Source organism: Dermochelys coriacea, chromosome 2, assembly GCF_009764565.3.
Source record: "Dermochelys coriacea isolate rDerCor1 chromosome 2, rDerCor1.pri.v4, whole genome shotgun sequence".
NCBI classification, from domain to species: domain Eukaryota; kingdom Metazoa; phylum Chordata; order Testudines; family Dermochelyidae; genus Dermochelys; species Dermochelys coriacea.
Genome location: NC_050069.1, coordinates 242,391,655 through 242,405,293, shown reverse-complemented (window position 1 = coordinate 242,405,293; position 13,639 = coordinate 242,391,655). Strand labels below are relative to the sequence as shown.

Below are 13,639 nucleotides of genomic sequence, written 5' to 3'. Positions count from 1 at the left end.
AAAAATCATGATCTGGTGGAATTATGAGCTGCCTATTTGTGTGAATTCTATGCAAATATTTACTCACACAATACAAAACAAAAAGGTTCCTGTAAGATACTTCAAAAAAGAACTAGGTAAGTTCATGGAGGATAGGTCCATCAATGGGTAATAACCAGGATGGGCAGGGATGGTGTTTCTAGCCTCTGTTTGTCAGAAGCTGGGAACAGGCGACAGGGGATGGATCACTTGATGATTACCTGTTCTGTTCATTCCCTCTGGGGCACCTGGCATTGGCCACTGTCAGAAGACAGGATAGTGGGCTAGATGGACTTTTGGTCTGACCCAGTATGGCTGTTCTTATTTTCTTATACTGACTACACACAGTAGGAACTCTGGGAATCAGAGAAAAGCAAAACAGGCTGAATGATATATCAGTGTTGAACCTGAAACTAAGTGGAAACCACTTCTCTTATAATACTAGCTGGACAAAAATCCACTGCTTTACGGGACAGATTTTCAAAAATGCGTGTATTTATTGATCCATTCACACTTGTAAGACCCCAGTTTATGCATGGACAGTTAGGTGGCTAAGTGGCCATGTCTGCCTTTGAAGGTGGGGGTGAGGCTGTATCTTTTATTGGACCAATTTCTGTTGATGAGAAACTCGAAAATTTGTCTCTCTCACCAACAGAAATTGGAGCAATAAAAGATATCACCTCACCCACCTAGTCTCTCTAATATTCTGGGACTGACACAGCTACAACATCATTTTAAATTTCTGATACACATATGCAAATCAGGTGTATAAATGAGATGTGTGCAGCTGTACATATGCAAAGGTGTTTGAAAATGTAGCCCTAACTATTGATTTCCTTGCTTTGCCATTCGTTGTATGTGGCAAATACCACAAATCTTCTTTCCCTTCTTTCCCCCTCCCTTCAAGATTAATATTTTTGCTAAAAGAAAAAATTCAATTCCATATCTGGAGAGGGACATCTAGAGGGCATGTGATATGATTGTTTTCTTTGAGGTGTTGATGTCTCTGGGACCATTTCACTGAAGAAAATTAGCAAAATGGTGGCTGCTTGTAACATTTCATTGAACAAAGATTTGCATGAATTCAAGCTGTGGACATATGATTTATTCTTCAGTGGGAAAACTAGATTCTCCCTTTGTGCCCATAAAATATTTCTAACTAACTCTTAAGCGCAGCTGAACATCAGTTGCACACCCTCCTGTGCTAAATGAATGCTTTCTTTTATTTTTCATTTTGAAATTATATGTCAAAAGCTCAGACAAAAGATCAACAGCAAAACTACCTTACACATAGCTCTTTCTCCACTTCTTGTTATTCTTTTACAAATGTTTAAAATTTGTTGAAATAACATGAACCTAGGGGTGACCATATTGTCTCCAGTGGAATCACCCTGGGCTGAATTTCTTCCAGTGCATTTTAAGTGATCATGTAAATATTTTCTATGAATATACAGATAAAAATGGAAATAAAATATGAAAGGAACACATGTGACAATGGTTACCAAAAATAAGCCTTAAGTTAGTAACATTCCATTGGATAATTAACTATCTCCTGACCTTAAGCTAAACCTACTTGTTTATTTCACTTACTGTTTCACACAGTCGATTTCCATTTTGTAATGAAATAGAATTTTAAAAAAATAAATAAATAAAAACAATCCTTTAATTTAATCAAGGGCAAGATACTGCTGTTGAAATGTATGCCAGTGTCCCTTATTAACATATCTTTTCAGGGGGAAAATAGTATAGTGTTTCCATTTCTGTAATCTAAACAACAAACACGTTAATAGGTATCAATTACCAAACAATTCCAGCTCTTAGAACCAGTAAGAAGGCCAGGGTGAGGGTTCCACATCTGGCTTTAGTGAAATCTGTTCCTGTCTGTGGTATTTAACATTTAAAGAACTCCTATTATTGTACAATTGGAAATCCTAGGGGAGTACAATGTTAATGAAATCCATAACATTCAAGGATTTTATGACTGCACTTTCAAAACTTTCCTTTAAAAGGGATGGCTGATTTCTGCCCTAGCACCAGTAATTGGATTTTTACAGAGTACATTTAATGTTCACATTTAGGACCTACAGTTACACTGTGTGTAATGTAACACATGAAATTCTTATATTTAAATGATGTTCCTATCTTGTTTTTGAAGTCCTTGAGCAAAAACCAGGCACTCCTAAACATGACAGGCCTTTACATCTCTGAACCTCTGTAATAGAGCTTAGCCACTTCCCTTCAAGGGGGAACATAAAAGACTACAGTGCTACAAAAAGAGCATAATACCAGAGAGGGTATGTTAAACAGAAGTCACTGGAGACCAATGGGTGTGTGTGATTTTGAGATTTGTTGCCCATTACTAGTCTCATTGGTGACCTACACTATGAATAATTCTCATGCCAATACAGTTTTTCAAGCCCTCTATGGACATTTTTTGGATATGTTTACTGTGTAATATGCAAGTTACTATCTAAATATTCCTTCCAATCTCTGTGGAACTATTATTCCTTCGATACAGCTCAGCAATGATGTGTGAGGTGTGCATTTTTTCTTCTCTCTGCACGGTCAGGCAATGACATCTGTGGGTGCGTTTCTTATTCCATCCACCCAGCGGGGCAGGAGTATCGGTGCAATTTCTTCTTCCATTCATCTAGCTGGACAGTAGCTCCTTTGCGGTGCAATTCTTCTCTCCTGTAACATTTAGCAAGCCCTCTACAAGCAGGTTGCTTTCAGAAAAGGGCACAGCATGTCTATTAACTACACAAGTTCTTAGACTTGAGCAGCAGGTTTCTGGCCATGGAGCAGGTCCCCTATTATCCCCCTTTTATCCTCTGGTCTGTCTGTCTAGACTCTTATACCAAACCCATCTCTGTGGCATCTGAGCACCTACTTAGGGTACTCAATAGGCCCGACTGTCCTCAGGAGGATCAGAAGACATGATACAAAGTCAGTTTCCCAAGTTTTCTGGGGTTTACATGCCTCTTGTGGGCATGTAAACCTATGTCTGAAGTAGGGGGGCAAGAACAGACCCCCTTAAATAATATTGAGCCCTCACTAGCCTCCTTTGATTAAGGTATCTGTTGTGTATTTACTGCTAATTTTCTTGTGCAGAGAAAATATATAGACTGATCTTAAACATTCTTGTGTACAGAGTAGTTCAGCAGAATGATAGGGACTTTTGAAATGGAGCTTTCATTCCACATTTGTCTTTATTTCTTTAAATTTGCAGTTATCTATATTCCTATAATATTTATCCCTTTGTAAGTGTGACATAAAAGCATGCATAACTGATATAAATTGGTGCACAGCAGATTTATTCCTGCAAAAGTTTGAAAATAATTGCATTTCATCATTTGGTGCCTTGGGCATTCATCTGTGTAACTGGCCTATTTCCTTATCAGGTATTCACTTAAAAATACAGTCAGTATTGATATAGGCTGGTGCACAGCACATTAATTTCTTTAACAGAGTTATTCTTACATCAGGCAGTTGTTTTGGCTTTCCTGAGCAAGCTTATCTAAATGTTTCACATGAATGCTTGGGGAAGTATAAACCAGTGGTGCCTGTGTTTTTTTTGTTTTTGGTTCTTTTGGAGTTTGCATTGCAGTGAAGTGCATCATACTACCGCATGAGATAAGATGAAAGCTGGAAAAACTCAGCTTTCAAGTCCTCCCAATCTTTGAAAGGCTGCCTGAGAGCTGAACTTCACAGGCTTTATTGCTGAGCTTTACCCATCGTTAGGGAGTGCATTGACATGAAAGCACAGTAACAGTCAATTCTTCCACCTCCCCCCTTTAAGAATACAAGTTATATTTCAGTTCATGTCATTTTACAGTTCATAATGCCACTCCAGCAAATTATAACAAGCAATGCTGGCTGTTCAGTTGTATCAGGAAAATCATTTTGGGTGTCTTATGCTCTTAAGCTATGTTTGCATGAAGGTAAAGAATGCTACAGGAATCTTCCTTTCTGGATATTATTACAAAGTATAGATGGCACAGGCCAGGAGCTGGGTTAATTGACCAGGAGGAAGCTGTGACATGGGAATAAGTGATGCAATTTGACAAAGGCACATACTGAAATCAGATAGTAGAAGAGCCATAGAAAGTATGACATTTGGAATGTTTCAAACATTTAATGAGCCAGTTCAAGCCAAGAGAACCCCCAGGTCTTGGCTTTGTCCCTGGGAAGTCAGAATGGCGAGGGGACGCCCACAGTACTGCACAAGATTCTTTGCTGTAACAAACCATGACAGGTACAGTCTGCAGTATGATAGAAAACCCTTCCTACGCCCCTGTTGATCTTGACAGCTAGTCTTGATATAGCAGTATCCTATGGGCTTTAGGTGGCAATCTTATCTCCAGCATATGGGAGCACACCAAGGCTGCACTTGCAGCCTTATTGCAATAGGCTACTCTAGTCATGTCACCCATTATGGAGGAGCCAGTGGATCAACATAAGCATGCACCTACTAGCTATGCACATGTTTCCTAGCTCAGCTCCAGATCCCCATATGCCAGTTCTTCTCACTGCTAGGATGTCACCTCCTCCTGCTCATTCCAGTGATCAGAGTCCCAAGATCAATGTGCCTTCACACAGTTGTGCATGATCTCTCTGCTTCTCTTGCTCCAAGCTACTGCTGCTGCTTCTTTGTGACTTGACCCTCCGCCAGGTCACTATATGCATTTTCCCCCTTGAGGGCTATCAAAGTCTGTCTTCCCATTCACCACCTCATTGCCACTTCCTCAGTCTTCCCACTCACTAACCCATGGTGCCACAGCCTCAGTACCAGGCTGCCCTCTACTCCAGGTTCCAGCTCAGAGACCTTCTAGTCAGCAGCCAAGGTCTGTTCCATTCTCAACCTTGCTGCCTTTCCATGAGTTCTTTTCTTACCACCACCTGGCACTCCCCTACTCTGAGATTGCCACCCTCCCAGGGAGTAACTGTAGACTACCTAGCTCTGCAGACTCCAACCACTCCTCCCTTCTACCAGGGAGTGACTACAGACTTTCCCAGCAGTCTTTACTGCTGCCAGCTTCTTGGGTTTTTACTAGCTTAGTCCACCTCTGCTCAGGTGAGCCTCCTTCTAATTAGGGCTTTCCTCCCACCCTTAATTTTCCCAGCTTGCAGCCTAATTGCTTGATTGGGCCCACCTGTCCTATCTCAGCCCTCTCAGAGCCAGTGTGGGAAGTACACCCCATCACATTCCTCCACAGCCCTAAGAAAAAGCCCCTTTGGAGCCAAGCAGAGCCCCTGTGTGGGCTCCTCTAGTTCTGCCTCCCACCATCATGCAGTGGAATCCCACCAGTTCCACTGCAGCCAAGGCCATCTGAAGACATGAAGGAAGGAGCAGGATTTGACTTTAAGTGAAACAAAAATAAAATTAATCTACAAGACAGGGCAGGTGACAGACTGCAGCAGTGTCAGAAGGGGAAAGAGAATGATGGAGGGTAACAGTTAGAAATACGGGGCTGTGGGTCAGAATAAGTTATAATAAGGATAGTTGTTACTGATCCAAAGAGCTTTGTGCCTGTGGGGCCTGTCCATTATTCTGAAGATGATAGACGTATTTATTTTACTGCAGAGCATCTCACTGAGACTATCAGGCATTTTTTGCCTGTTCTTTCCACACCTGTACAATGGTATGAAGCTGAGGATTTTGTGGGTTCTTCCCTATTCCCCCAACCATGCTCTAGGGTTTCTGTTGCTGTGTTATTTGCCTCATATGTCCCTGTGTTTCCCTGCCTTTTTGTCTTAAGGGCTTGTCTACACTGGCAATTTACAGCACTGCAACTTTCTGGTTCAGGGGTGTGGAAAAAACACCCCCCTGAGCACAGCAAGTTTCAGCACTGTAAAGCACCAATATAGACAGTGGCCCAGCGCTGGGAGCTACGTCCCTCATGGAGGTGTTTTTTTAGAGCTCTCTCCCAGCGCTGCACCATGACCACACAAGGCACGTTAACATGCTGCCGCCGCAGCACTTTAGCGTTGCCAGTGTAAACTAGCCCTTAGTTTTTGCCACTAGGTGACACTTTTACTTACCCAATAGGTAAGGTGAAAGGACAAAGGAAATTCTTTCCATGTAGTAAATACCTGCCCTTCACAAGGCAATTCAGCTTCTCTCCCATGTTTTGTTACTTACTCCTCTGCCCCCAGAAGATAGAGAGTGGAGAAGGGTATATTGCTACAGGGGGAAAGTTCCATTTTTGGCTTGCATATAAAAGTTTAATTTATTTTTTCTGGTTTTTAAAATGATCTTCAAAGGGGCATCAGTATAACCTTCATAGCTGTCTGATAAACAAAGCTTCCAGCACATAGCTGACCAAACATTAAACTGAGGCTCACCTCACCTGCTCTCAGGAAAAACTGGCTTTTCTTCAGAGACTGTTTACACATAACTTCAAACAACCAGCTGTACCTATCTCACCTGTTCCTTCTCTCCTTTGCAGCCTCCTATTTTGAATGCATTGGTCCAAACTCATTAATGATGCAGCTTAACTGAAGCTACTCCAAAAATAAGCTTGCCCCATTATGTTATGAATGGAGGGAGCTGCATATTTTAGGCTGCAGATTATTTTAATACTGAATTAAGTGGCTAAAGTAAAACATGCTTTAGATTAGGCATTGCCCTTGATTTACCAATACAACTCCGATTAAGATCAGGTTGTGCTCTGAACTAACATGATCCTTGTAGTATGGAAATAATTTTAAAGTGGTGTTATCAATGTTGGTTGGTCAGAAGAATTGATGTCCCTTGCAAGTGTTCCTCTGTGTAATGACATCTTTACCTCAGAAAATCTACCCTGGTGTTTGCTTTTAGAAACCAAAATGCTAAAGATAGAATAGGTGTCCTTTTCACATTGCTTGAGGAGAGCAGCTTCTGCAGGAACAGGGTGGAGAGCACAGAAAAGTGGAGCAGCAGCTCCATAGCATCATCCCCTGCTTTGGGAAACCCATCAATATGAAATCTGCATGGTTTGAGCTAGACAGGTTGTGCTGGGAGAAGAGCAGAACTGGGGAATGGCCAGTCAACACACCAGGTTCCCTTCAGCTACTGAAAGATTTCCAAGTGAAATCCTCATGGCAATTAATATAGTCTGAATTACCATTAACTTCCCTCTGCAATTCCCCCAGCCCCACACTCCCCTCCTTTAATACCAGGAGAGAGCTAATAGCAGGGCAGGTTCTTCAAAAATGCTGTCAGAAGGGAGAAGGGGGCTCAGAGATCACCACTTAGGGCAGTGGTTCTCAACCTATGGCCCGTGGGCCAGTTGCAGCCCAATCAGCAGAGAGCTGCAGCCCAGGTGACATCCTCAGGGTAGTATTGGATGTGGCCCACAATGGTAAATAGGTTGAGAATCACTGACTTAGGGGTTGGTTACCTATATGACAGGATCTATGCCAATGTTGCTTGGCTTCTGCTGCATTTCCAGATCTCATACCCTGTGGGAATCCTAAAACCTCTCTCAGTTGAGAGGGAACATACTAAGGACATTGCAAGGTGACCCTTCTATGTATGTACTTTATCCCTCTCTCTCTTTCTCTCTCTGTTTATAGCATGTCAGTCATCACAGCATCTCACCATAGTTATTGGATTCCCTTCCTCACCTCCTCCCGGAGGAAAGCATTAAGCCTATATATTTTAAAAAGACTTGACTTATTGTTAGGCTTACAGTAAACAAAAAACAACATGCACCATGTGCTGTGCTAGAAATGGGGGGTCATTTTTTTGGCACAAACTTGACAGCCTCCTTTAAAAGAGAAAAAATAAATGCAGAAAAAAGTGACCAATTGCCTGATTTGCAGAGATTGTACCAAATTTTAAGAAAGCTAGAGCTGCTCTCAGATAACTAGAAACTTTGACTATGCCCATGTAACTCAAGAGTATTTACCTACTCCCATGCTCATGAATATCAGATCTATCTTTGGGCCTCTTCCTGAATGTCAGTGGTTACACAGGCAGATCTATCTGGAGGATCAAGATCTAAGTCAGTAGAAGTTTTATCCATTATAATACATCTTCTTCATGCTTACCAACCTCCTCCTACTGCATTAGTGTAGGTGGCACAGCAGAAAATAGGGGGCAGCTAAGGTTATTTGTGTGTGTTTACATGTGTATAGTAATGTACTTGGATTCAGAATGCCAAAATTTATTAGGCAACAAGGTCCTGATACCTATGCCCTATGATACCTCTGGGACGTGATTACCTGTGATTACTGTAACTGGCAAAAGAATGTCACAACAGTCCTGTATTGGTGAAATTCACTGCTTGCCATACAAAGCCCAGCTTCTCACATGGGAAGCAATTTGGCTGGGAGACTTTGGGGTGCTTGCTTTTCATTTGTGAGTGTTAGTTTCTCATTCATTTTGAAAAAAGTCCTATAATTATGTTCTTCTATTAGAAGAAACAGGTTCTGTAAGTATTGCTATAGAGTTTCCCATTTCTATAGTCTCTAACAAACTTGGGAAGGTTACATTCAGACTGTACTAAGTACTTGTCTTCATTCCAGATCACAGGATTAAACTCAGGTTTAAAATTAAATGTAAATTACAAATAAGCATTCAAAAACGTTAATTAAAAGTATTAAGTTCTTGAATCATGTATTGCTCAGCAAGGGTTCCTAAGTATCTTAGTTGGAGAAAAGAGCCATTCACATTTTTTCCTTTTTCTGACCTAGTCATTGTACGTCTTAGGTTATCTGCAAGTTAATGCAGAGTTGAAGCAAGGTTTTCATTTTAAACAAGGAATATTTCGCAATTAGATATGGTTCTTGAAGACTAAAACAATCTTTTTCTAAAGCACTAGAAGTACATCAGCCTTTCTGTTCATTGCTTCAAGGAGGTTTCAAATTGCATAAGATGCTGATTACTTAGATTCTGGAGTCCATAGAAATCCCAATACTATTTTCTTCTCTTTGTTATCAGAGTTTATTGTATCTTAGTGTCCAGGTTCTAAGGAGTTATCAGGTATGAGATAAATTAGGAAGAAGATATTCTTCTGATTCTTCTGAATATAATTATGTTACTTCAGAAATTTTTAAATATATATATTTTAGTAGAACATAGAAATGAGTATTTGAAGACTTGTTTCTCAGCCTTGTATATGCAATGAATGCATTTCATCATAACATTGTATTCCCTGTGCTTTAAAATCAAACTCTTTTCAAAGACTCTCACTATAAATATCACACAGAGCTAATGTAGACCAGTGGCAGTGCTTCTCCCACCTCACTAACAGCATTTTTCTTTCACATTTGATCTTTATACTTTTCCATACTGGAGCGATTTGGTATGCTGAATTCTGGAAATGTCTCAAGTTGAAATGCTAGTGTATTAACCTGCTGTACTGAGTCTCTTTTGTTTCTCTTTACCAGAGTGCTGCTTGCCAATTTTTACAACTACAGCAGATTTTACTATTCAAATAGAACCAGATGGAACACCAGTTCAAAGAACATGTCAGAATTAAATATTTCTTTTTTAATTAGTTGCTTCTGATTTATGCAAAAAAAAATTAACATAAGAGTGGGAGAATGTGCCATGAATCCAGATGTAACACAGCCCACACAAGCATTATCTTTTCTCAGTCAAAAAACAGAGGTCTTTTCTTTTTGGACTTCATTTTTCTTACACTTTATGCATTTTTCTTTCTTCAGCAAGCACAGTGCTGACAGTTGCTGAAGCTCCTTTATACCTTGCAGCCAAACCTTTTCATCCTTTTCCAGTTTTCTCCTATAGAAGCTGGTTAATCTGCCTCTAAGAAAAATCTCCCTAAACTCAGTACTGTAAAACCAATGTCAGTGCCTGAATGCAATAGCCCCCTTTACATTTAAGTTTTACTGTTACAAAGCAGCAATGGGGATTTAGGCTTGAAGCTAAGACTGTAAAGAATATTTCAGCTATTAAAGCAAGGGCAGCTCTTGTTTTGCTGCTGTGATATTTTTGTCCTTTGACACAAATGTTTGCCCCATCATCTGTTTCATACTTACCTTGAATATACATTTCTGCTAATGCAATTAGGCCCTGCTCCTGCTGAGGTCAATGAGAAAGCTCCCATTCAGTCCATTGGTGCATGATGGATCCTTCTTTAAGGGCCATTCTCTCTCTTTATTCTCCTTATGGAGCTATTATTAATATCAATGGGAGTTTTGCACAAAGAGAAAGGATACATTTTACTCACTTAAAGCCAAGTGGAACTCAATGAGTCAAGGAGTTGTACTTTTGTAAGACCACAGATTTCAGGGATGAAGACTACTGAAATTAATTTGATTTGCCAAGTAAATTAAAAGTTCCTTTAGAGTTTCAATTAAAGGCTGTAACCCATGTGACTTAAATATCAATAAATAAAGGAATTGAATAATAGTTCTACACACAGCATGGGCCAAAGTGATCAATCAAATCAACAGCAGCTAAAAAAAAGGTATGCTAATGAAAGACAATGATGATGAACCCTTGCATAATTAGAGTAGTAGATAGTAGGGCAGAGAAGTACCACCAGAGTTCATCTGACTCTGAGAGCCATGTGTGTTATCTAAGGAAATGACACAATTCTCTAACAATATTTACTTTGGTATGTAATGTTAAGTGATTAATTATACAGCTTTTCAAGCCTTTTCACAAGAGATGCTCACAACAAATAGCTTCCTGTTGTTAATCAAACTCTAGCTCTTTGTCCTTTATTTTCTCACGTTTTGTTGCCCAGGCCTACAGTAAGGGTGTTAAAAGCTGTATACAATCATTCCCTTGCCATGACAGCCTCAGTGAACTGTATTTTATTGAGCAAAGCAGATTTTCATTTTGAAAATAAGGCCTTCCTTATTATGACATGATTATGTATGATTATAGGAAGAAGTAATATTCATTTCATGGCTTGTAAGCTACATGCTGATCTTTAACCAGCATTTTGCAGAGATTTCCTGTATGATTTACTCCACAGTGCTACATATGCTACTTTGTCCTCCTCCTTAAGTGGTTTTGAATAAAATATGTGTGCAGCATTTTGCATATCTATATTTCAGGAATGTGACTCCTATAGTTTGTCAGACAATAGTGCAGCTATAAAAAGTATTTTTACTGGATGCTAAGAGGCATTGCAGAATAAATAGTGAGGCAATAGTCCATACACGGAAACAGTCAGCATCTTTCAATATGCTTTCACAGGGCAGGAATTGCTTTAAGAAGTCTTATGTAGTAAGCAAGAACAACTATTTTCCTTTGATAGGGCCATTTCTTTCCCAGAAAAATGATATTTGAGATTATCCTCATTTCACACAAGCTAAGGGCCCAATCCTTTATACATTTGCTACCAAGTGTAGTACTTGCCAACATAAGTAATCTCATTGTAACAAGTAGCACCCTAAGCAGAGTACATGGGATCAGGTCCTAATGCATTATTTTTGAGAAGGGATATAAGTTTTCATCTGAATGAAGGCAGGGAAAGACTCAAGAAGAGAACAATCGAGATACTGTAATCAAAAATAAAATCCTGGTATTGGAAGTGACGTGTCATGATGTCACTATTGTGGATTGTTCTAGGCTAGCTCAGATAACGGCCACTCAGCCACACAAAGCGCAATAAACTTCTACAAAATAGTTTGCATCCCAGAAAATAAATACCAGATGTTTGTTTATCACACACTGAGTGAAATGTCAAATAATTTTAGTGAATGCATTTGATGTTCGGCTTCAGATGTACAGTCTTTCATCACCACATCCCTCCATAGTTCAAATTAACGCGAAACAGAAGTTCTTCAAACCAACGTACCAAAATACAACTAGTATAAAACAAAAAGCCAGCTGTCAAATAATCTATCACAAATGGAGATGTGCTGACTGAGTTAGGGAAAAATGGGCAATCTCTGTACATTAATGTTTGGAAGCCTTTGTGGAAAAGTGAGCATATTGTTATACATAGACCCTACTAGAAAGTGTAGGGTACAGCTGTTCCTATAAGCACAACCCCAAAAGCATAAGAACATCTAATGAAATTATGACACAGTTGTCCTTGAAGTATTGCCCTCTGAAGATGGTTCTTCTGGAAATTCTAACACTGAGCATCTGTGTCTGACCAGAGTTATCTTTTTAGTACCTTCAGTTGCCAGTGGGTAGTAGGAATTTGGATATAGGTTGAAATTCACCTCTGTGCAGTGGCCTTTGCAACACTTAAACCAGAGGAAAATTTCGCCTATAAAGCCCCTCTCTAAACAGGTTGTTAAGCTTTATGTTCATCCTTAATGAACGTTAGAAAGAAAAACACAGTTCTGGGGATCTCAACGTGATTAATATGAGAATTGGGTGATGGGAAGTTTGAAAGCACAGGAGGACATCTTATGCAGTTTCCAGGGTAGTTTCCACCTTTTTTATATTATTGTTTTCACCTCAGTTAGTAAGAAGGATTCATAAACATGGTTTTGAAGGTCTGGTTTGATGGCAATAATTGTTTGCTTTAGAATCAAACGTTTCCATTAGCCTCTGATGTTAAGTTTTAGCTTGGCTTCAAATATCTAGAACTCTCATAACAGACTGTCACTTGACTTCATTCAAAATGTATTACTGACTGTATGTGAAAAAATAAAAAAAAAACCCACTAGAGTCATTTCAAATCAGCTGGAACTGTACACGCTTAGGACCCTAATCATTTCAAACCTGAAGAGCTGCTGGAAATTTTAAGAGAAGCAGTTCATTTAAATAACTCAGCACTACACTCCCTCAGACTTCCAGATTTTCAAGTGCACTTCAGCCTGGAAGTGAATGTGATATTGGACATGACTCTGTGCAGCACACTTTACAATCAGCAGAGTACAATTTTGAGAGCATTTCAAGTTAAGTTGAGATTGCTCGGTGCAATGATACCCAGACTCCCCCATGAACTTTCAGATTGTAGCAGTCTAACATTTGAGGCTCTCCAGTAACTTCAACTCACTTCATTGTTTTTGTAAGACAGTGTTGGGATTATTTTTTTTTTTGAGAGAGAGAGAGAATTTTTTTTCCTATTACAAACAAATCTTTGCAGCATTTCATCCCTAGAAATTCAGATGCAGGGACTTTTTTTGATTCATCAAGCTAAAATGCAAGTATTGGCATTACCATCCTTAAAAACCATGGCAGAGACCAGGGTTTTTTACTGAAAGCCAGCACTATCCTTCCCACACAGGGCTACTGTTCTTCTGTTGCAGGACTTCAAAACGACTTATATATGACATGGAAATCAAAATAACAACTACCCTGTCCTGGATAACTCTTCCTACAGCTATCTGAGAAAGAATGCAGAGCATATTGATTTAGCCACTCCGGTGCCTTTGGGGGTATGATGTATATCCAGGAAAAAGGATGCTTGTGGAACACTGGAGACATACATTCTGCATCCTGCATGCTTTGAAAATAATGAAAAAGCCAGAGACATGCATGGGACATTAGCACAAGAGGAGTTAATTCAATCTATTAATGGCTGGGCACTAGGATATTATGCTGTAGCTTGGGAGAGGGGTTCAATAGGGATTTGTGCAGGAACCAAATATTCGAGCAATTTATTCTTTAATGATAGCTGTATTGCCACAATATACAAGACAACTTTTTTTTTTGCATTTACAATGACATTTTTAAGTTTTAGTGACATATGTTGAC

The 13,639-nt window shown here is 39.6% G+C and overlaps 1 protein-coding gene across 12 annotated transcripts in view; it reads left to right on the top strand.

The window, feature by feature from the left end:
* NRP1 (neuropilin 1) overlaps positions 1-13,639 on the top strand; it is a 136,567-nt gene that overhangs the window by 77,123 nt on the left and 45,805 nt on the right. The gene's annotated exons all lie outside the window — the stretch shown is intronic.